Source organism: Euprymna scolopes, chromosome 10 (assembly GCF_053919585.1).
Source record: "Euprymna scolopes isolate OS-2025 chromosome 10, ASM5391958v1, whole genome shotgun sequence".
Taxonomy (NCBI): domain Eukaryota; kingdom Metazoa; phylum Mollusca; class Cephalopoda; order Sepiida; family Sepiolidae; genus Euprymna; species Euprymna scolopes.
In genome coordinates, this window is record NC_136491.1 from 156,356,018 (window position 1) to 156,379,328 (window position 23,311).

Genomic DNA, 23,311 nt, shown 5'->3' on the forward strand with positions numbered 1-23,311 from the left:
TTGTCATCGTTGCATGAAAAGAAATAGAAATCCAATTTGTTACATTCAATTCAGTAAACAAAGTTTCAAGGCTAAGAAAAAAAAACTGACCATTATTTATCGATAAAACATCATTTTGTGATCCTATTTCATTTCATTGTTATTGAAAGAAATCTGATCTATTCTACCATTTATATCATTGTCTTGATTTATGACTATCAAGGATAACCTGGATTCTTCTTTTATTATTTACTAGCGAGGGGTACCCGGCGTTGCCCAGGTGTTTGGAGGTGTGTGTGGAAACTCCGGGGGTGGGGGTGGGGGTTAAAAAAAAAAAAAAAAGTAAGTATGAGGATCGAACCCGAACCCGAACCCTTGAAAAAACTTGTAAATTAAAGTGTGAAAAAAAAAAAAAAAAAAAAAAAAAAAAAAAAAAAAACGTGCGACGTTAACCATTGCTCCACCGCGAGATGCTAACAGAAACACGTTAGAATTTATTTAATTACTTGGATTTGGCAGGTGCCCGTTTTAATGAGTTAATGAGGTCAAGTTTGACTGCGGGGCGGGAACGCTTCTCAAGATGTTATAGGAAAAAGACTAACCCACATGCGGCGAGCGACAAATGTTGAATATTTATCTTCCCGAAATCGAGCAAATTAAATAGACAGGCGAGCTTCGTTGTTAACTGAGATATTACGATTTATATGTGATATAAAAAAGTTTTAAAAGTTGTGAAGCGACCGACCGCTTCTCTGAAAAAAGCCTTTTGTAGACATACAGAAAAAGCGAACACACATACATACATTTTCGCTTTTATATTTATAGATTTATGGCAGAGCAAAAGAGAAACCTGATCTATTCTAGCAGAGCAAAAGAGAAACCTGATCTATTCTAGCAGAGCAAAAGAGAAACCTGATCTATTCTAGCAGAGCAAAAGAGAAACCTGATCTATTCTAGCAGAGCAAAAGAGAAACCTGATCTATTCTAGCAGAGCAAAAGAGAAACCTGATCTATTCTAGCAGAGCAAAAGAGAAACCTGATCTATTCTAGCAGAGCAAAAGAGAAACCTGATCTATTCTAGCAGAGCAAAAGAGAAACCTGATCTATTCTAGCAGAGCAAAAGAGAAACCTGATCTATTCTAGCAGAGCAAAAGAGAAACCTGATCTATTCTAGCAGAGCAAAAGAGAAACCTGATCTATTCTAGCAGAGCAAAAGAGAAACCTGATCTATTCTAGCAGAGCAAAAGAGAAACCTGATCTATTCTAGCAAAGCAAAAGAGAAACCTGATCTATTCTAGCAAAGCAAAAGAGAAACCTGATCTATTCTAGCAGAGCAAAAGAGAAACCTGATCTATTCTAGCAGAGCAAAAGAGAAACCTGATCTATTCTAGCAAAGCAAAAGAGAAACCTGATCCATTCTGCCATTTATATCATTGTTTTGATGTATGACTATCGAGGACAACCTTGATTCTTCTCTTATTTAAGAAGAATTTAATTACATTTAGTATTCATCCAGTGATACCATATGATTTTCTGATTGTGCCATACTCTGTCAAAAGCCTTAGATATATCTAGGACTACTGCCCTACCTTTTCCTGTTTTGTCCAATGTATAGTATATATGTTTAGATATTACAGTTAGGATATCTGCAGTAGAATAGGCTTGCCTAAATCCATATTTTTGGTCGAACAAAAGGTTAACAACTGTAAGATGATGGACTAGAGCTTGATTAATTATGGACTCAAACATTTTGGTAAAAAGAGAGAGAAGGCTAATGGGGTGATAATTTAATGGGTCAGTTCTTTTGCCAGAATTCTTGTAAACTGGTACCACAGAAACAGTTTTCCAACAGTCAGGAAAGCAAAATTTGTTAAGGCATTTGTTGAAAAGTTTGGAGAGGACTGGGGCATTGTTTTTCCGCGGATAATTTTTTTAATAGTACAGCTGGGATGAGATCGGGGCCCACATGTTTTTGAGGTGTCTAGATTTTTATGATGTCATGCACTTAAGGGGTGATTTTCAAATCATCTAGTGTGGTGTCTGTCCGCAAATGGAAATCAGGGAAGGAGTTGTTTATAATACAATAAAAATATAGAGAGCAAAAGAGAGAAGATCTCAGTTCGTTGAATAAACCTCTTCTGTCTGGAGAAGAACGTATAAAATGGTAGAGTCTAACAAATTAGTGATTTTCTCTGCTCGATCTCTTTCTCCAGCACATCCACCCTGCACAAATCAGTGATTTTGAAACAAAGATCAAGTTGAATAAATACGCCTTATCTTCTGTTAATTCTTGTCTTGAGTTAGCCATTTTTGATATATGATGGTTGTTTTGTTTTACAGCATATCAATCCTTTTTGTGTTATTTAATGCCAAGTACGATAATTTTGGAAAATGTTTCATGCTTCATGTTGTTTAAACATTTATTCATGGCGTTTGGTTAGGTTGTTTCATGGTATGTCAGCCCTTTTCGAGATATTTAATGTTGAATCCAATAATTTGGGACATAGGTTTTGTTTTTCCCCTTCTATCTTCAAATATTTTTCATGGATTCAGTTTGGTTGTTTTGTTTCAGGGAATATCAACCCTTTTGAGTTATTTAATCCAGAATCTTGTAATGTAAAAAAAAAAAAAAATAATAATAATTTCATTACATCTTCAAGTATTTATTCATGATGTTTTTTGTAGAGGAAAAATATTTAAAAAAAAGAAAAAAAAGAAAAAAAAGAAAAAAAAAAAAACGAAAAAAAGAAAAAAAAAAAGAAAAAAAAAGAAAGAAAAAAGAAAAAAAGAAAAAGAAAAAAAAGAAAAAAAGAAAAAGAAAAAAAGAAAAAAAGAAAAAAAAAGAAAAAAAAGAAAAAGAAAAGAAAAAGAAAAGAAAAAAAAGAAAAAAGAAAAAAAAGGCTACTCTAACAGAAAAAAACAGTAGACAAAAAAAACAGTAGACAGATAAATTTTCTTATTAAATAAATTTTTCATACCTCTTTAAAAAGGTAAACTTTCTAACATAAAAATTAAATATTTTCATTTGTTGCTACACATTTAAAAAAAATAGTTTGCAAAAAAATATTTATTTTACAAAAAATTATTTATTTTTCAAAAAAAATATTTTACAAAAAAAAAAATATATATATATATATATATAGTTTACAAAAAAAAAAATTAAAAATTGAATATTTATTCGTTAACAGGTTGAGTTTTCAAATATTTTTTTTTTTATTATATTCCCATTTTCTTCATTGAAATTACTTTATGTTTTCTAATGTTTTTTTTCTATCATTTTAAAATTTGATCAACACTTAACATATTCCAGCATTTTACATAGGCTACCTTAATATGTCGATGCAACATCAACATATAAACGGGTTGTTCTCTGCATTAATAGTTGTTTTTCTTGTCAAAGTAGCCAATGAAGATGATAAAAACCGGTTTCATAGTCGCATCATAAATCACCAGATTAAACATTACAATAAAATACAATTACGAATGCATGGATCCAATTTCGAGTAGAGAAATTGTCTCGGGATTCATTTATGTGTTGAAATCAATCCTGGAGGATCTTAATTGGAATTCCGATAGAGAATTCTCAGAAGAATCAATAATACTTGGAAATTTAAAATAAAAAGATACTTCTGCAGTTTATCGATCCCAAAACAATTTAGAAAGACATTTTTAACATGGCGAGTGAAGGGAGGGAGAGTTTTGTTAAATATTCTGTTGCATGTACAGAATTCTCCTAAAATGAAAATAATTTACTTGTAGATGCTAAACTGCACGATTGCCAAGTAAAATGATCACTTAATATTACCAAATGTTTTTATTGCTAGTATAAATTGTCTTCTCACCTTCTTCCATCTTTAAAGACAATGGATACTCCCTGTGCATGTTTGTAATGAAGCAAGGGTTGCACAATGTCAACCACACTTTTCCTGGGGCCACATTGCTTGTCCAGTGAAAAGAAATTCAAGACTATCAGAAGCAACTTTAGATTAAGCAGAGAAAGACTATTGTTATTTTGGAATCTTTTCTTTCTTTTTTTTTAATAGAAATCGCTCCAGACAAGGCATGATGCCACTTGATGTAAGGAGTGAACAACGAGTATCGCAAATTGATTTTTTTAGATGTTCGACTTTAATAATGATGTTAGTGCTTGTTTTATTATTAGAAAGGGCTAATATGAAGGAGAGCTGAAGAAACATACAAAATTATAGTTCTCGTACTTTAGATATGAGGATTGATAACTGTTCTCATCATGGGTGTGATGTCGATCAATGTAACCCTTAACTTTCTTCAACTGCATTGTGTCAAACAGATCTATACAAAATATTTAACAAAAACCTTCACGCTTGCTCTGGTTTTGTCTACAAAAACCCATTGTGCAACGGAGAAAAAGTACTAAGTATAATCAGTTCTTACAGTCTTCTGAAGGTTGAACATTCAATCCTGAGTACAGGCGATAATTGTGAATACAATTATGAAAGACTTACGACTTCTGTTTATGACTGACAAACACTGAACAAATTACCTTATGGATTATATAAAAAGTTCCAGTCAAAATCCTGTACACATCACCGAGTTCAACAAAACACACCTGAAGAAGGTCTGCAGCTACATTAGCTGAAACGGTCTGAGAATAATATTCAAGATAATAACAGTAGTATGAATAATACAAAAACTACACAAAATTGTAGATTACTTTGGCATTCTCTAAAAGAGTGGTTTTCATGAATAAACAGTTTAAAAAGTTGTGGAGTCTGTAACCGGAAGTTCTACTAAGGCTCTTCAGTTTAAATAATTATCTTGAACTTAAAATCTTCCATTAATAATAATTACATTTATTTTGAATTTTGTTTTTACATTTCGAATTTTGTTTTATATTCATTTTTAATTTCAAATTTTGATTCAGATCCAAAGTAAAAGTGTTGCTGGCACCATAACCTCTTGAGTGGAGAGACATTCTTGCAATAGAAAAATAATTAAAAAAAAAAGATGACAAAAGAAATGTCATGGATTCCAATCCAATTGCAAATATTAAATGTAGTTGTCCCAAGCAAAAAAATATAGCAGCATCAATCCAGTAAGAGTATCTTCGATTTGTAAAGTAAACATTCAATTCTGATTTCCAATACTTCTCAAAAGTGTCATCTCTGTAAGCAATTATTTTTTTTTAGACAGAAATGATACTGATCATAAATAAAATAATTTTAACAAAGACGCCAATACTAGAGATGTGACATGTCATAAATATCACAAAATAAAGGAAAACACAAAGATTTTAGTCATCTTAAAAAAGGCAAAGCAGATGTGAAGAGACCGGGATACAAGGACCATTCCAAAAGTAAAGCCTCCTATTTTCTGACCCATTCAAGCAAAATAAAAGAATAGGAGGGATTACTTTTGGAACACCCATTGTATTAGTCATTTTAACTAGATAAGGTAGATGTGAAGAGATGGAGATAGAAAATAGAAACAGAGGCACAAAAATGGAGAGAAAAAAAACATAAGCCACGCCAGAAAACGCCCCCCCCCCGCCCATCTTCCACCACAACCTACTCAAAAAAAAATACTTACAGTTAGTAGCTTATCATATAAACACAATATTAGGAGAGTGAATGCTCCCAACATGGGCTTGTAAAATAAATCGGTCAATGTTCTGCAAAACAAATAAAAAATAGGGGGAACACAGATGGTGGTTGCTTTTCAAAGATAAAAATAAAGAAAATTTCCTGCCAGACATGGTTGTCTTCAAGTTCAACATTCAGAAATACTTTTTGAGATGTCATTTTAAGCAATCCAATTTTTACCCATTCCATCCACTGTTTCCAGTTGTCTCATAGTTAGATGAACAATATTATCTTGTTAACCTTTATCCTCGAGTGGCTTTTGGTCTTGGTAAGTAGTCACTCAGTATTAAAATACCTGATCCATGAGTCCCTTAACTATCCCGAGTCATGGGGTGGGGGACGCTACATTATTTTATGCAGCATATCTTGGGCAAGAATAGCTTAGTAGCACCCACCCATCTTCAGAGTATATACAGCACCTGATCTTGCCAAATGGTTGCCCATTTTAGCACTGATTAGGTTGAACATGACTTAACTTTGGTAATTTAATGGAAACCAATGTGTCAAAATGATTATGCCTTATTTAAAAAAAAAAAAAAAAATTAATAAATAATTTTGGACATGGCTTCTTATGGACGTTTATCTCCATACTAAGTATAGTTAAACTTCGCACACATTATATCAATGCCGGTATGTCTCAAAGATTCTAAGCCCAAACTTTTGCTGATTTCCATTTTTAAATTGACACATTTCAAGTGAAAACATTACATACTTACCTGTATTGTTGAAATTAGTGCAAATTTCAAAAATTTATGAAAATGATTCAGTAGATGTGCTAGATTTATTTTTAACAAAAATCATCCACGTTCGGTTTAAAAATGGCAGATTCTTAATTTAATTCAAGGAAGATAAGTCAGTTTGTTATACTGAATTGTTCGTACAACTCTTCAACATTAAAACATACAATAATAATTCGATAAATTTTATTTTTACTTGTAATTATTTTTCTACTGAATCAGTTTTTGTCATTTTTAGAATGTATACTAATTTCGACATAACACATAAGTATGTAATGTTTTCATCTGAAATACGTGGGTTTAAAACCTCTATTTAAACAAACACAAAAGCTTTTTGAAAATAATGTTTGTTTGTCAGTGTGCACATTTTTTATGCGTATATGAAGGTTTCAAATGACGAGAAGAAAGGAGAATTGGAAGTTTGAAATATTTATGAAACTTCTGACCTTGTTCACCACTATCTTAATCTCTTGATTATTTTTGTTATTCACCCCACTCCCAACTCCACCACTCTCTTATTATTCACCTGTTATTTATGAGGTCGGTTTTTGCCAATTAAAAATTTCATCTTGAAAATGAAAACCTTTAAAAAAGGTTCTTCATAACAATAACGACATTTGCTCTCTATAATTTGATTTCATCTGTCAACGAGTTTATAAATGCCTCACCTCTGAAATTCTTCAGGTTTTTAAGTGAAATATGAATCTAACTCGTATTCAATCTCCTCTCGTAATGTTAATCTAAGGCAATCCAAACGGTTTTATAATCCTCAAAATAAGTGATAAACTGAGGAAGCTAGGCCAGGAGAGTATACAGGATAGGGCAAGATTTCCTAACTAAATTTTCTAAGATCTTTTTTTTTCAGACATCACCACATTATCAAGGCCAAGAGGCCACTCGAGGATAATGGTTAAAGAGTGTACAGTAGAAATTGGACAATATAGTAATCATTAGTAATGGAAATTCGGTAAATTTGTTAACTTATATGGAACGGCTCATCAAGAACTTATTTACGTTAGACTTGAACACAACCATATTGTAGTCAGTCGGAAAGCAGGAAAACGGAAGACAATTCCACAGGCGTGCAGTTCTAAGAAAGAAGCTTTGTTCATGGAATCTACATTTAGATTTAGGCACAGATAAAGTGTGGGAGGAATTATTGATAGTGTTTTCAGCTAGACGAGTGTTTCTTGTGAAAGTTTGGCGAGGGGGGACCATAGAATGAAGCTCAGTTGGTCACTTTCCATGAAAATAACGATACATCAGAGACAAACTCGCAACATCTCTTCTATGAGATAGATGTTGCAGGGAAGAGAAAAGGACATCTCCTACGAGGCTACGAAGTCTATTTTGAACTCTATCAAGGCAGGACAAGTCCTTTCTAGCAGCTCCTGCCCAGATGTGGCAACAGTATTCCATCCTTGGACGTACCTGGCTCTTATATAGATAGAATTGCACCAGCAGTGAGATATCTACTAAATCGATAGAAAGATCCCACCATTTTTCCAGCGGCCTTGGCAACAGATTTGATGTACGTGTTCCATTTAAGATCAGGAGTAACGGTCAAGCCCAGAAGCCCCTTTGATCAATAGTGTTGTTGGAGGACGAGCATTATCATGATGGAAGCTGCCTCCTTTTCAGATTAATATCAGTGAAAATATTGCAGAAAAATATGAATGACGTTTTAATAATCTGAAAAAAAAAGTTTTAAATTAATAATGGTGATATGTTTAAGTAATAACAATATGCATAAAATTACGATTTAAAATTTCCCTTCTACAAACCAGCGAAAACTTTGGCACCGACTTTATAATAATAATGTTATTATTTAACAATCCGTTTTCACTAATTCGCCATTTTGTCTAACTTTGGTAATTGTATCAGAATCGGGAAAAATATTGGAATCGTCCCATCACTAATAGAAAGTGTGCACTGTGAAAAAATAACAGCGTCTGAGTTTTTGCAGTTGACAAGATTATTCTTTTTTACTAACCAGAATTGTAAATATAAAGAAAGAGTCATAATTAAATAAGTATTGCACAAAAAGATTAACATCTACAATTTTTTTTTTAATAAGAAATCTGGCCTTTTATAGGACCCTTTCACATCAGAATAACACGACCAAAGAAAGCGAAAATATTTCTTTGACCTCCGTTTCTCATTTTTAATTTTTTTATTTATTATTATTATATTTTATATTTTTCAAAGAAATGTCTTCGGAAAAGAAAGCAAATAATCTAATAACTCCAGAAATAAACCAATTGGAATAGACATTTTTAAATTCTCACCAAAAGGTCATGACAAATGTTCAGTGCATCATTCGGACATTATACAAAAAAAAAAAAAAATGTTCTTAACAGAAAAATGACTTCACGCCATCACAGAAAGAAAATAAATAAAAAACAAGCCAGCAGTGACACTTAAGAATATTGTTAATTGAAAAATTATCAGATTTCTCAGATTAAATCTTTGAATTATTTTATTTCCCCATTTTTTTTTTTTTTTCATTTTTTTTTTACTCACATTTTGCAAAGTTTTTTTTCTCCTTTGCTTTTCATCCAATTATGAAAAAAATTAGTTCAAAATCATTACATTTATTTTATAGAATACATTAGAGTCAAAAAGACTTCTCGGATTACATTTAATTATTTGGAGCCGAAATATTATTTTTGATGGAAATTATTTGGATATAAAATAAAATGCGTTTTCCTGTTATTCCATTAATTGTGACACGACGAAAGTTTCATTTACCGAAATATGCGACATTAAAGAAAATTTATTAATTGAAATATTTTACTTTTCCATTTATATTGATTATCTGTTGAAAATATTTTATCAAACTATATATATATATATAAAAGTGAAAGTGTCTGTGTGTCTGTGTACATTTCCCTATGCAATAACTGTCAATTTTTAGTCTACAGACTCGAAATTTGATATACAGGTTACTGAGATTTGGGAAAATCGATATGATCGGTTTTTGGCCAGAAATTTGGCGATTAAGGGGTCAGAGTTCAACGATTTGACCTTTGAGAACTACCAAACTCCTCTGACAATTTTGGGTCTACGCACTTGAAATTTTAGATATAGGTTCCTTGGACATGGATCTAACTTAATAACTTGATTTGAGCCCAAAACAATAAATTTTAAGGAGTCATAATAGGGATCAAAGTTTTTTAAAAATTGACGTCTGCGGTCTCTTCCAAATTACTCAGACAATTTCTGGTCTAAATATTTTAAATTTTACATAAAAGGTATTCAGAGATAGAGCAAGCCTTTTCATCAGTTTGGGTCGAAAATTTTTAGTTACCAATATATAAATGTATGTATGTGTGTCTGTTTGCATGTCTGCCTTAAAATTTCAATAGAGGTGACAGATTTTACCACGATCAGTATCGTTTAAAAGTTTGATCTTTCATACGACAAATATCGAAAAATTGGCTAAAAACATTAATATCTTCCCCTTCAACTAGGCACTTTTCTACGGGGGGGGGGTCACTTTTTTTGCCGATATTTTTTAAAGTTATCCTCTCCTTTAGATTGTCTAGCCCTAATTTAAAAAAATGTTGCTTCCGGTTTGGCGGTGGTCGTAACAGCATAAACGTTAGGTTTTAACCCGTTCTTTTCCTCCTTTGCAGTACGGGTTCGAGCTTGCCTTCCTACTATCACTTTTTTTTTTTTTGCTCAACATACACATCCAAACACCTTGGCAACGCCGGGCGCCCATGCTAGTATATATATATATATATATGCACATACTTGCAGAGTTGCAATGGATTGACTTGTGATCAAAGAATGCTTCACACTCCCATATTTTATTGTTACTGAAATCTGTGAAATCGCTCATTTTTCAATCAAATCGATTGGGGGACTCATCGTGGTGCATCGGGAGGGAGCTTCATATGCCTCCCCACAGTGACTTCGTCCACAACACATTGCAGTTTACATTGCACTGTAGAAAACCTACTATTGATTTCATAAAAAATTATTTTATATAATGGTTTGAATTAAAGTTTAAAAACGCAAAAGTCAAGCATCATGGTTCAATTGTGCTCTAAACAGAAACATTAATTTTGAACGTGCTCTTGTCATATCAAAGAACCTACTGTTGATTTTATATACCTGACCTTTCTACTTGTGTTGTAATAAAACTTCTCAAATGCACTTGTGATGTTAGGCTGCATGAAGTATTAATTTTGGTCAAAATCGCCTGTTCCTTCTTTCATCGGATTTTTTCGATTATATGTACTTATCAAAGACATTCCAATGTAAAACCTATCTAAGAACACTGTCAGATAAAGTACATTTCGACAGCCAAGCAAGCTGCTAAAACTTGACTGAATATTGAATGTTGCTAAACTCAACAAAGCATATTGTTTTGAAAACACATTGAGATAATATTTATCATTTTATTTTCTTTCAAATATTTTTTTTTCTCCTATTTAGTGTTGCTCTACTTCTGTTTAACTTTGATTTTACGAATCAATTAAATTCTTTGATATTTCCGGTATTATTTGCAATTATTTTGATATAAGCTGAGGATCTCCGTTATTTTCATAAAAATTGGAAATATTTTCAAATTTTCACCAGCTGGTAACTGGAAAAACCTAAATCTCCCAGACTGGAATCTGAGAAGGCAACCCCAGCTTCGACGTTATAACCACAGCAGATGCTGCTGCAGTGTACCAGACTAGATGTAGAACTCCATTGTCTTATTAGACAGAAGGCTGATATATATTAAAGATTACGAAACTACTTTAAATTTTGCTTTTAACTTAAAATCGGACCATAAATAATTGACACAGAAAAACAAATATCTGCTCGTGGTCAAAAGCGCAACATGCAGTTTACGAACCATGGTGAAATAATACCGTTACTATTTAGAAAAATAGGGAGAGAGTTTATCTATTCTGTACTTTTACTCAACGATTTCGAAACAAAAGATACTGTAAAAATCATATTCAACTTTAAAATCCTAACAATAGCACGCACCGAAATATTAATACCACAACAAGCATATCATTTATACAATTCATGACACATTTATTTTACACTATCAACATATTTTAATAAAATGTTGGTTTTCATTTTTGTAAAAGTATTCTTATAATTTCATCTCATCCATTTTAGTTAACTAAAATTCAAACAATGAAAATAAACTTACTTCAATGTTTAAATTATACCAATATGGTAGAAAGAAATCTTCAATTTGTGATTTTTTTTCAACAATAATGCTTTCTTGCTAACGATTTTGGTGCTTATTCAGATTATCACTTATGGCGGCAATTAAAAATAAAGAAAATGCAGAAATGTTTGTATGATGTACGTACTCATAAGCAAACGAAGATATATTTAAAAAATTACGTAATTTGACCCAGTATTTTTTTTTAATTCAAGAAAATCTAATTTTATGACGAAGTGATAAAATTAAAAAGTAGACAACTCAAATCAAAGTTGAAGTAAAAAAAAAAAAAAAAAAAAAAAAAAAAAAAAAAAAAAAAAAAAAAATCAGCCTTATGTTTAATACACTTTTGTAGTAAAATAACTAAAAATCGTAAAATATGATTTTCTTAGTTTTTAAAAAAATACTTGATTAATTTATGTCATTTTGGAATATGACATTTTCGTTTTGTAACGAGTACGTACACCGTACAGACATTTCTGTATTTTTTTTACTTTTAATTGCCATTTTTAATAAGCATCACGATTTTCCATTAATTAAAACCACTCATTAAAACGTTATTTTCTTAGAATTTAATTTTTTCTTTTAATCAAAATGTAAAAAATTTTTTTTATATATATATATAAAAATAATTAAAAATTTTTTAAAAATCAAATGATGTTATTAAATATTTTATTAAATAATTAAAACCACCTTTTTCTGAAATTTTTGGTGTAAGGCACCTTTTTCAAATATTTTTTTCTCTTTATTTTTCTAGTGGGATTAACCTCGAGAGGTCAGACCTTCACGGAAAGAGAAAAGCATATGTCCGGTGTTATTAACAGTGTTCATTAATCTGAAGCGATATTGTGAATTTTAAATAGGCGTTTAGTCACATCTTTGAAAACATTATTTAGTGAGGTTAATTTGAAAATGTTAGTCCAAAAATAATATAAAATATTTTATTAAACGATTAAAATTATTTCTTTTTCTAAGACTTTTGGTTTGAAACAACATTTTCCAAAGACTTTTTCTCTTCATTTTTCTGGTGATATTAAGCTTGAGTGATTAGCGCCTAGTGGAGAGAGAAAATAATATATCTGTATCTAGTGTTATTGATGTCTGAAGTGATGTGTATATCTGCATTGTGACATGACCAAACTTCAGTTTTCTTCAAGCAAAGTCCCCCCATGGATGTTACAGGTCTGTCATATTAAGCGGTAAAAACTGTTTCATAAACATTTTTATTATAAAAGTTCAAATAAAGGCTATTTTTTTTAAATTTCAATACAAATAGTCTTTAGATTATTTTGTGATGGAAAAGCTTTATAATCTTTTCTTTTATATAAAAGAAAGGTTTGTGTGTTAGTATGTCTACTAAAACTTTCATCAGCCGCATCAAACCGGGTCGACACCAGTACTATCTGAAAGAGTAACTCCTCAGATGCATTAGATGTGAAAATTAGAAAAAAAAAAAAAAAAAAAATTCGGTGGTGGTTAACTAAACCACTTTTTGGAAGAAGGGGGTCCGTTTTCGCATCACATTTTTCGCAAGTCATGCACACATAATTTACTAAAACCATTTAAAAACTTTATTTTGCAACGTCATGACGTCATAAGCATTCGTAAACTTTTTCTCCTGCTTTCAGGTTCGAGCCCAGCTTTTTGGGGGGGTTTTGTTGTTTTTTTGTCACACGGGCACTCACTGCTATTTTGATTAAAAGAAAAGTTGTTTTATTTATTTTTTTTTTAAGAGGAGTTGGGGGGGGGGGTTCTCAGCGCACGGACAACAACAAGTGCTCAATATCAGGAGAATAGCTTCTCTTCATATCCCTTCTGCCGAAATATCTGGTTCTCACATACTTCTTTTTTTTGGGGAGGGTGATTAATTTTCGTATCTTTATCCATTCTTTTATTTTTTAAATTGTTGTGGAGGTATCGATGAAAGCACTCAATATTCTTAGTATAGCAGGTGTATCCAAATCGAATCAGCGTGGATACCCGGGCAATGCCGGGTATCCATGCTAATCATTAATAGTAGGTAGGAATAGTCGACCAAGCCTATTTATATGCACAAATCTAGATTCGTAGGTTTAAAAAACAACCTTATTTTTTTTTTTTTAACTATTTATGTGTAGGAGTGTGACTCAGTGGCTAAGGAATCCGGCTAGAGATTTGTACGTTTTGATTTCAATTCTAGCCGATGGCACCAAAGTCATTTTTTTTTTTACTTTTTTTAAACCGCTACTATATATTCGGTACAATATAGTAACAATTAGAGCTGTGGCTCTATAATACGAAATCTCCATAAATTAGAATTAAGCTCATTTTACAACCAGGCAATGTCGGATCACCTGCTAATAATTGAAGATTGATATTTTTTTTGCTGTAATTTTAAGAAATTTAGACAACTATAATTCAACACTAATTTTAATTTTATAAGGCAAAGTTAAACCAACTTAATTTTTCAATTTTAAACCGTACTTTTGCAGTTTATTGGACTGTGCTGAAATAATAGCGCTATCATTTACAAATGCATTTTTAACATGCGGAAGAGAGGGCGTTATTAATTATTCTGTACTTTCACCTAACAATTTAATAAACAAAATAGGCATTTTTTTATAATAGTTTAAAAGTGAAAAAGAAAAATGTAGTTTTTTAGAAGTTTTTATTTTTTATTTACTATAAAAATCTCACCTGTCTGTTTGAATGTATGTATGTTTGTATATCTTGCAAAAAAACTTTAGACAGAGGCGATGGATTTTCACGAGATCGGTATCATTTTAAAGCTCGACCCTTTTGGCGACAAATATCGAAACATTGGCCAAAAACATTAATTCCTTCACTCTCAACTAGGCACTTTTCTACAGGGAGGGGTCACTTTTTTCGCCGATATTTTCGAAAGTCATCCCCTCTTTTTGATTGACTAGCCTTTATTTAAAACTACGTCACTTCCGGTTTGGCGATGGATGCAACAGCTAATGCTTCACGATTCCCCCCCCACCCACTTTCTTTTTCTCCTTCACGTTATGGGTTCGAGCCTGCCTGCCTACTACCACTTTTTTTTTGTTTTGGCTCAACCAACACCTTACACACACCTCCACTTTCTTTTTTGCTTTCGCATCACGGGTTCGAGCCTCCCTGCCTGCCTACTACAACTTTTTTTTTTTTTGATCAACATACACCTACAAACACCCGGGCAACACCGGGCACCCAGGCTAATCTAATATATAAAAGGCAAAGTTTGTATATGTGTATTTGTACATCTCGCAAAAACTTTTGACAGAGGCGACAGATCCTCGCAAGATCAGTACGTTTTCAAGCTTAATCCTTCGGACGACAAATATAAAAAAAATTGGCCAAAAACACTCATTCCTTCACCCTCAATTGGGCAGTTTTGTACAAGGAGGTGTCGCTTTTTTTCGCCGACATTTTAGCAAGTTATCACCGTTGGATTGATTCCACTTAATTTCAACGTCTTGACTTCCGGTTGAGCAATGGAGACATCAGGTAAGACGTTACAATTTTTTTTTCCTCCTTTGCATTACAGGTTCGAGCCTGCCTGCATACGACCACATTTTTTTTTTCTGAACACCTCTCTCCACCCGAGCTGCCTACATTTTTTTTTTGGGGGGGGGGGTCCTTTACTCTACACACCCGGGCAACGCCTGTTACCCCTGCTAGTTTTTAATAAAAGACTTGATATGAAAGCGAATTTATGAAACGATATTAATTACTACAATGCACAGATCTTTTTAAAAAGATAAGATTAATCTAGTCGAATTTAAATGCCATTTTAATTAATTTAATTGCCTAAAATCCACAGTCGACATTACATTTGATTGTATTCGCCTTTTAACTTAAGTCTGATGTTTAGTCATTTGTCACTCTCGTTGATTTTAAATTAATGAAAATTAAAATGGAGAAGTGTCTTCTACAAGATTAATTATAATTAATGTGCACGAAGAAAAAAAAGAAGACAATGGATTTGAAACAATTTTGCAATTGTGTTCAACGTCCTAAATTCATCTTCGACATGATGCATGTATATTAGTACTTGAAACTAAATTATAATAATTCTAAGAGACTATGCACTAAGTTTTGTATCACTTTGAACTGTATAGATTCTTAAAAAAATAAAAATAAACATTTGCTTGGTATAAGGAATGCTTTAAAATGTGTTATGGTTGCTGAAGTTTTTTTGTGAAAAAAATACTTTAATCAAATTATTGTAAAATTCAATCAGATCAAAGAAAAAAATGTTAACAGCCGACGTCGTCTTCGATCATCAGATTTGTTTCTATAAATATTAATGGGAATTTTCGCAACAGATTTTCTTTTCATCTTAAAGATGGAGGTTGTGGGGGGGGGGGGTACATATTAGAAAGAATAGAAAATAAAATAAATAGAAGTTTAATTTTGGGAAGAAAATGGTGTTTAGAATAATAGTGCCAAACCAATGTACATTTGCAATTTTTATGAGGCCGTCATATTTTCTTATAAACCATATGGTTATTATTAACAGAAGGACGAGAAAAAAAAAAGAAATACATAGTTAAAAATATAAACAAAAATAGAAGAGAAACTCAAATTTGATTTATGTAAAATAATCGTGACCCTTGAATCGTGACCTTTGACAAAAATAATATAAAATCAAAATACATTTCGATTGAATCAGAAATATCAAAGCCAAGCAGTTTTACACGTTTTTGTTCTTGTCTAGAACTTCCCTTATATAAAAAAAAATAAAAGAAAAATCTGTATGATGTACTTACCACTGACGGGAAGAAAATATCATGTTCCAAAAATCACATAAATTGATCAAGTACTTTTATTTTTTAATCAAGGAAATAAAATTTTATGAGCAAGAAAATGAAGACTGTCTTGAAAATAATCTCAAGAAACAAGTGAAATTACTCAACAATAATTCAAACTTATATCTATGTTGTAATACCTACGAATCCACATTAGTTGCTTAAAAATGATTTTCTTTATAAAAATAAAACTACTTTCTCAATTTATGTCATTTTTGGAATATGATATTATCGTCTCGTCGCGCGTACGTACATCATACATTTGTTTTGTTTGTTTTTAATATAGCGGGAAATTCTGGACAAGAACCCAAAATTAAATATAATTTTTTTAATATTAAAAAAAAAACAAAAAAAAAAAAAACAATATTGAAAGAATTTATTATTAAATTTTGTGACAACAGATGCACTATATAGGACTTTATATTTTTTCTTGATTTCTAAAAAGCGTATTTAAACATTTTATTGACATGTACCGACTGCTTTAAAATATGTTATGGTTGCTGAAATTTGAGAAAAAAAAATACTTTAATCAAATTATTGTAAAATTCAAATCAGATCAAAGAAAAAAAAAATGTCAACAACCGACGTCGTCTTTGATCATCGGATTCGTTTCTATGAATATTAATGGGAATTTTCGCAACAGATTTTCTTTTCAACTCAAAGATGGAGGATGTGGGGGTTGCATATTAGAAAGAACAGAAAAGAAAATAAAGAGAAAAATTAGGTGTTTACATTAGTGATGTTTTCAACTAACGCATTTCAGATGATTTTTTTTTATATATACTTATTTATCATGTCAAAATTAGTATAAATTCCAAAAATTATGAAAAACGATCCAGCTAGGTGGCTAGATGTATTAAAAAATCAGCCTGAATTACCTTCTGAATTGTATTGGTTTAAAAATGGCTAACCCTTAATTTGTCAATAGTTATATCCCTTGTCATACAGAATTGGTCGCACAACTCTTCCACATTAAAGCATATGCTAAAACTCGATAATTTAATAAATTCTATTTTTACTTGTAATTTTTCTTCTGGACCATTTTTCAAAATATTTTGGAATTTATACTAATTTCACCATGAGTATGTAATGTTTTCACATGAAATGCGTTGGTTTAAAAGATCACCAATATAAACAAGCACCGAAGTTTACTTGAGGAATAAAATGGTGTTTACAAGAATAATGGCAAACCAATGTAAATTTGCAATTTTTATGAGGCCGTCATATTTTTTTTTAATAAACTGGTTAATGGTTGGTGTTAACGTTAACATCGGGACAAGAAAAAAAAGTATATAGTGAAAAAAATATAAGCCAAACAGAAGAGAATCTCTAATTTGATTTTGTGTTTGCGAATTTTGACATTAGGTTGCAAAAAATCAAAATGCAAAGCAATTGAATGGGAAATATAGAGAGCAAAGTTTTACATATTCTCTTTTTTATTCTAAAAGAAACATCAATCGATGAATGTTGAAAATTAAAATACGGGGGGGGGGGGGTATCATTTCTGTTTATTCGATAAAAGTTTTGATGTTTTGGTGTTAGGTTCCCAAAGAAATACCAGGAATGGAAATGCGACAGGAAAGATAATTTTAAAAATCGAAAAAGGTGCAATGAAAAAAAAAAAAAAACAGCATTTTTTAAAGATCATATGCGATTAAAGGAAATTAACTCTCACAAAAAAAACGGTAAATAAATAAAGATATAGAAATCATCTTCGGGATAAATGTCCATATCTACCATGCCATCATTTTTGCAGAGTACATTATCCTAGAAATAAGCAATAATGTGTCTAGAAGATTTACATTTGAATATAAAAAAAAAAGAAAAACATTAAAAAATAGTGATATTTTCATAGAGAAAAAGGAAAGTTGTCACGAAGAATCAACTCTGCTTAAACAATAGTGTTAGAAAGAACAAGAAAAGAAAGAAAAAGAAAAGAAACAAAAAAGAAAAAGAAACAAAAAAGAAAAAGAAACAAAAAAGAAAAAGAAACAAAAAGAAAAAGAAAAAGAAAAAGATAAAGAAAAAGAAAAAGAAATAAAAAGGAAAGAAAAAAGAAAGAAAAAAGAAAGAAAGAAAAAAGAAAGAAAGAAAAAAGAAAGAAAGAAAAAAGAAAAGAAAAAAGAAAAGAAAGAAAAAAGAAAAAAAAAGAAAAAAATATGATGGTACAATTTTTAAATTCAAATTTATTCAATAAATACATTATTCAATGATAAAATATAAATATTAGAATTATATTCAAATTTAATAAAAAATCTTGCAATTCTAAAATTTCTAATTCTAAAATGTGGGTTCGTTTCCTTTAAAAAACGTCACATCAAGACCATACGGTACCAGTCATATTACATAAAATGTAAAAATTTCATTTATAATATTTAGCTTTTGGATTCGTTTATCTACCTCCAGTAAAGGCAAACTTAAATACAAAACCTGTTAATAGAGAGACCCTTACTCCTTACATAGGAAAAGGAGCACTAGCCCAGTTGAAGAACTTATTTGTTCGGTTGGTCCCGTATGTTGGGTTTTCATAATGAATGAACAAAAACGAGTTAGGAAAAAAAGTTTAATAATTTATAAAGGAAACGTATATAACGCATCCATTTCTAAAGAACGCAGAATTTTAAGAAACTTGATTTAATGATTTTTTTTTCAAATAAAATGAAATAAAACAATCATTTATACGTACATGTTGTGGCATAAAAATGATACCCACAAATAAACTTGAATTTTAAAAACAAGTCCAAGTGCCAATAAAGAAGAAAATAAGTTTTTCTCAGTCTTTTAGATAAGGTTTTAAAGCTTCAGTTGTATTTACAAGACATTTTTAAAAAATCAGGAATTCAAAGAAAATTAGGGAAGTTTTTTGCATTAAACAATTAAAATGGTTTTTAAACGATTTTGGATGTGTAAAATTTCCTGTTAATGACAAACATTTATATGTCAAATTTATTTGGAGACCTAAAAACAGCTTGTTATTCAGAATTCAACCCAATTTTTTAAAAATACAGAAAAATCTTTATTATGTACCTACCTGACATGGAACAAAAATGTTATATTCCAAAAATCATGTAGATTTATCAAGAAGTTTTATTTTTATAAAGAAAACCATTTTTAAACGATTTAAAGCAACTAATGTCGAATTAGTAGCATTACAAGGCTGATCTCGAAAGTTTTAATTATTATGGACTTATCACCCCCCTTTTTTTCTCAATATAGCGACGCGAGACAGTCCTTTTTCGCTTACTCATAAAATTTGATTTTCTTAGTTAAAAATATAACTACTTGATCAATTTTTATGATTTTTAGAATATGACATCTCCGTTCCATGATGGGTACGTACATCATAAAGATTTATACATAGAGGTGTATTTTGCGTATATTTCTAAAAATTAGGTTGAATTCTAAATATCAACAAAGTTAACAAAGCGAGGAATAATGGTTTATTTTTTAAGAAAAGATTATTTCAGCCACTGTTTTCTTGACATCAATTTAAATTATTTAATGTCAGACTTGAACTAAAGTTCTATCTTAAGCGTACAAAGAGTTTGAAACAAGAAAGTGTCCGGAAAAGAAAGACTCCGTTTCCGAATTATTTCGTTAAAATCAAAGGAAACAGTATCCATATGTTCAAGTCGAATAAAAACCATTTATTATTATGATGACGGACGCGCGTTGCTGCGTGCGAATTGACGTGAAACGGGCGATCTCAGCTGATTTGCTTGAAGCTTAGCAACGCGAAAGTAAAGGAATCGATTGATTTATTTTGTTTCTCTTTTTAATTTGGCGTTGATCAGTTGTTTCAGAAGATGGGGGAGGGGTGTCAGGCAATTCGAAGGAAATTAAATAAGAACAGTTGTGAAGTATTTTCAATAATCGATCATTCGATATGGTGCTTCTTTTTTCTCTAGAAATTCTACAATTTCGAATCTATATAAAAAAAGAAAGAAAAGAAAATTTGCAAAAAATGCAATTAATTTGCTACTTGAAGGAAAACGATGGGAATTTTAAAACCTAGTGAAACAGAAAACGTGTCACCGAATCAAATAGGTAAAAAAAAAACACAAAAAAAAAAAACTCAGAACAGGATTAATTAAAATACGAAAATATGACATTCACTACTACTCACAAATACATCTGTCCTGGAAGAAGAAACTTATGGTAGATACAAGACGACAGAGATGCTGAAGAAGATGATGAAAAAAAGATGAAGTTGCGGCAGCAAGCAAGTGCCCCCCCCCCCCCGCCCAAACCTCTAACACTGTCAAACCACAAACACACTAATAATAAACTGTAGTAATTTGCTTCCGGGTTTTGAACGATGCTGAATCAGCTTTAATACAGAAAACGTCCCAACAGAAAAGATTGGGCCGAGTAATTGGGTTTAGGTGTTTAGTGTTTATTTAAATTAGTACTTATGGCGGCAATTAAAAGTAAAGAAAATACAGAAAACTCTGTACGCACTCATTTCAGAACAAATAAATAAATAAAACTACTTGTTTGATTTACGTAATTTTTAGAATATGACATTTTTGTTCTGTAACGAGTACATACACCATCATACAGACTTTTTTTTTTTTTGTATTTTCTTTACTTTTAATTGCTGCCGCAAATGCCAATCTGAATAAGCAACAGGTTTTTATAAAATTGTTCTTCAAAATTTTATTTTGGTAAATTCGGAAATAAAGTTTTATTTGAAAGACGAAACAACACAAAAAGATCACCATAATTTGTCTCCAATTTAATTAAATGCAAGTACAAAGTTAAACACAATATGTTGACTTTATAAATTAAGGGATATTAACAATATTTTATCTCTTATGCAAAACAAAGCAATAGAACAACAATAAGTCGTAAGACAGCACAAGTCCGTCCGACAACGTAAGTATAGGCCAAAGTCTTCTCTGTGACTTCCATATTGCAGGAATTATGCCATGGAAACATTGATGACTCAAAGACTACTTATCTAGCCAAGTTACATTTTGCATAGTGATTGGTGATCTTAAAAAGCATGAGATCTATACATAAAATTTGGAAGTCGAGTCTTGAGATGTGAGACTTCATTGGCTACAATATGGACCAACTAACGAGTCTATGATGAGCATAATAAAATTTATCGCTAAACGCGTGATCTTTGACCTAAAATTAAATCAGTTGATTGATATTTGGACCAAGTTTAGTGACGATTGGTCAAGCGATGTGGACACTATACTGTACACAAACAAAAAATCTGTCTCAAGAGATTAAGATAAACATTCATTGGGGGACGAAAAGGATAAGTTATTATGGTAATTACTGAACATTTACAACTATGCAATCGTTTAATACAAGACAAAATATTTAGTTTATGTTTTCGTTTTTTATTTTGATAACTTTTTTTTCTTCTATTTTTGATATCTTTTTTGTTTTCGAGAAAAAATTATTGCAATGCATGATCCGCTAACAATTTCCGGAAATTTGATTTCGTTAAAAATTTCGAGTGATCTAAAGAGAATATTTGAGAACAGGATTATAATTACAAAGAATATCTGAAGAAAATAATTTGTAGGTGATGCTATTAGTGTTGGGACGATTAATCGGGAAAAAAAACCCCGGAACTTTTAGGATTATCGGAATCGGAAAAATTTGTCCCTAAGGAAAACATGCGAGGAAGTGATAAGAATCCACCCTTGAGAAAAAGGAATAATTAAGACCGAGGGATAGGTTAGTCTGAAAATCAACTTCTAAAAGCCGTCCACTGTAGCAGTGTCAGAAATTTCGTGAAAATAGTGAATAATTCCACCCCATCTTTCCAAGCTTATAACTCCTCGAAAAATGTAATTCAAGCCCTAATTTTTTTTTTCAATTAAAGGAGTAAGGACCAAGGTTTTATTTTAAAAAAAAACAAAACAAAACAATGTGTTTTTTTTTTTTAAAAAAGGTTTTAAACTTCGGACTTTACAGGTAAATTTCTAAAAAACTGATTTTTTTTTTGTTTTAAATTTGAATATATTATTTATTGACCTTTTCTCTTCAATTTGTGATATATAAACCTATTAAACATAAATTAATTATTTACTTTTTAATAGACATTTCAAAATGAGAGGCGTAAATTATTCGACCCCCTATCTTTCTAAGCTTATAACTCCTCGAAAAATGTAATTCAAGCCCTAATTTTTTTTTCAATTAAAGGAGCAAGGACCAAGGTTTCATTAAAAAAAAAAAAAAAAGACAAAAAGAAAAAATGTGTTCTTATAAAATAAGGTTTTAAACTTCGGACTTTACAGGTAAATTTCTAAAAAACTGATTTTTTTTTTTGTTTTAAATTTGAATATATTATTTATTGACCTTTTCTCTTCAATTTGTGATATATAAACCTATTAAACATAAATTAATTATTTACTTTTTAATAGACATTTCAAAATGGGGGGGGGCGTGAAAATGGGGGGGGCGTGAAAATGGGGGGGCGTGAATTTAAAAAAAACGTTTGTCTAAAATATTATATTCGGTTTATTGGAAAGAACATAAAATTTCACATTGACCCTGAAAATATCGTAAAAATAGAATCAATAGAAAAATTTTGATAGATTTTTAAAATTTAAAAATATTGAGTTTAAAAATTGAAAAATATTGAGTTCGGAAAATTCATTACTGTTTTAAAAAAAAATAAAAATATTTTTATTACTTTTAAAACAACTGTAATAGTTTATTTTGGAAGTATAATCCATAAAGAAAATAAATAACCCACTTTTAACAGAGAAATTACGAGATTTTTATATTGTATTCGCAGTTTCGTGTTAGGGGTGTCAAAAATTCCTACAAAAATTCTGATACTGCTAAGAAAATAGTGGTCGTGGGGATAAAAACAAATGTTTTGTTTTAATGTTTAATTTATTTTTTTTTCAGGATTTTTTAATAAAATTGCTTTTTTTATTTTTTTTATAAGATTATGTATACAGATAGGAAAAATGGTGCAATTAAAAGAATTCTAAACAGTGTGTGTGTGTGTATATATATATATAT

General features: G+C 30.7%; 1 protein-coding gene across 6 annotated transcripts in view; it reads right to left on the bottom strand.

The window, feature by feature from the left end:
* The window catches only part of LOC145286326 (transmembrane protein 184B-like), a 254,925-nt gene that overhangs the window by 195,379 nt on the left and 36,235 nt on the right, over nt 1-23,311 (bottom strand). For 2 of the 6 annotated variants that reach the window (XM_080135252.1, XM_080135253.1), the window contains exon 2: nt 5,548-5,629. The exons of 3 other annotated variants lie outside the window; for them this stretch is intronic. The gene's annotated coding sequence lies outside the window, so the exon portion shown is untranslated. Of the gene's footprint in view, nt 1-5,547; nt 5,630-20,438; nt 20,523-23,311 lie in introns of those variants that run through there. One more of the 6 variants, XM_080135254.1, reaches the window with a different exon arrangement.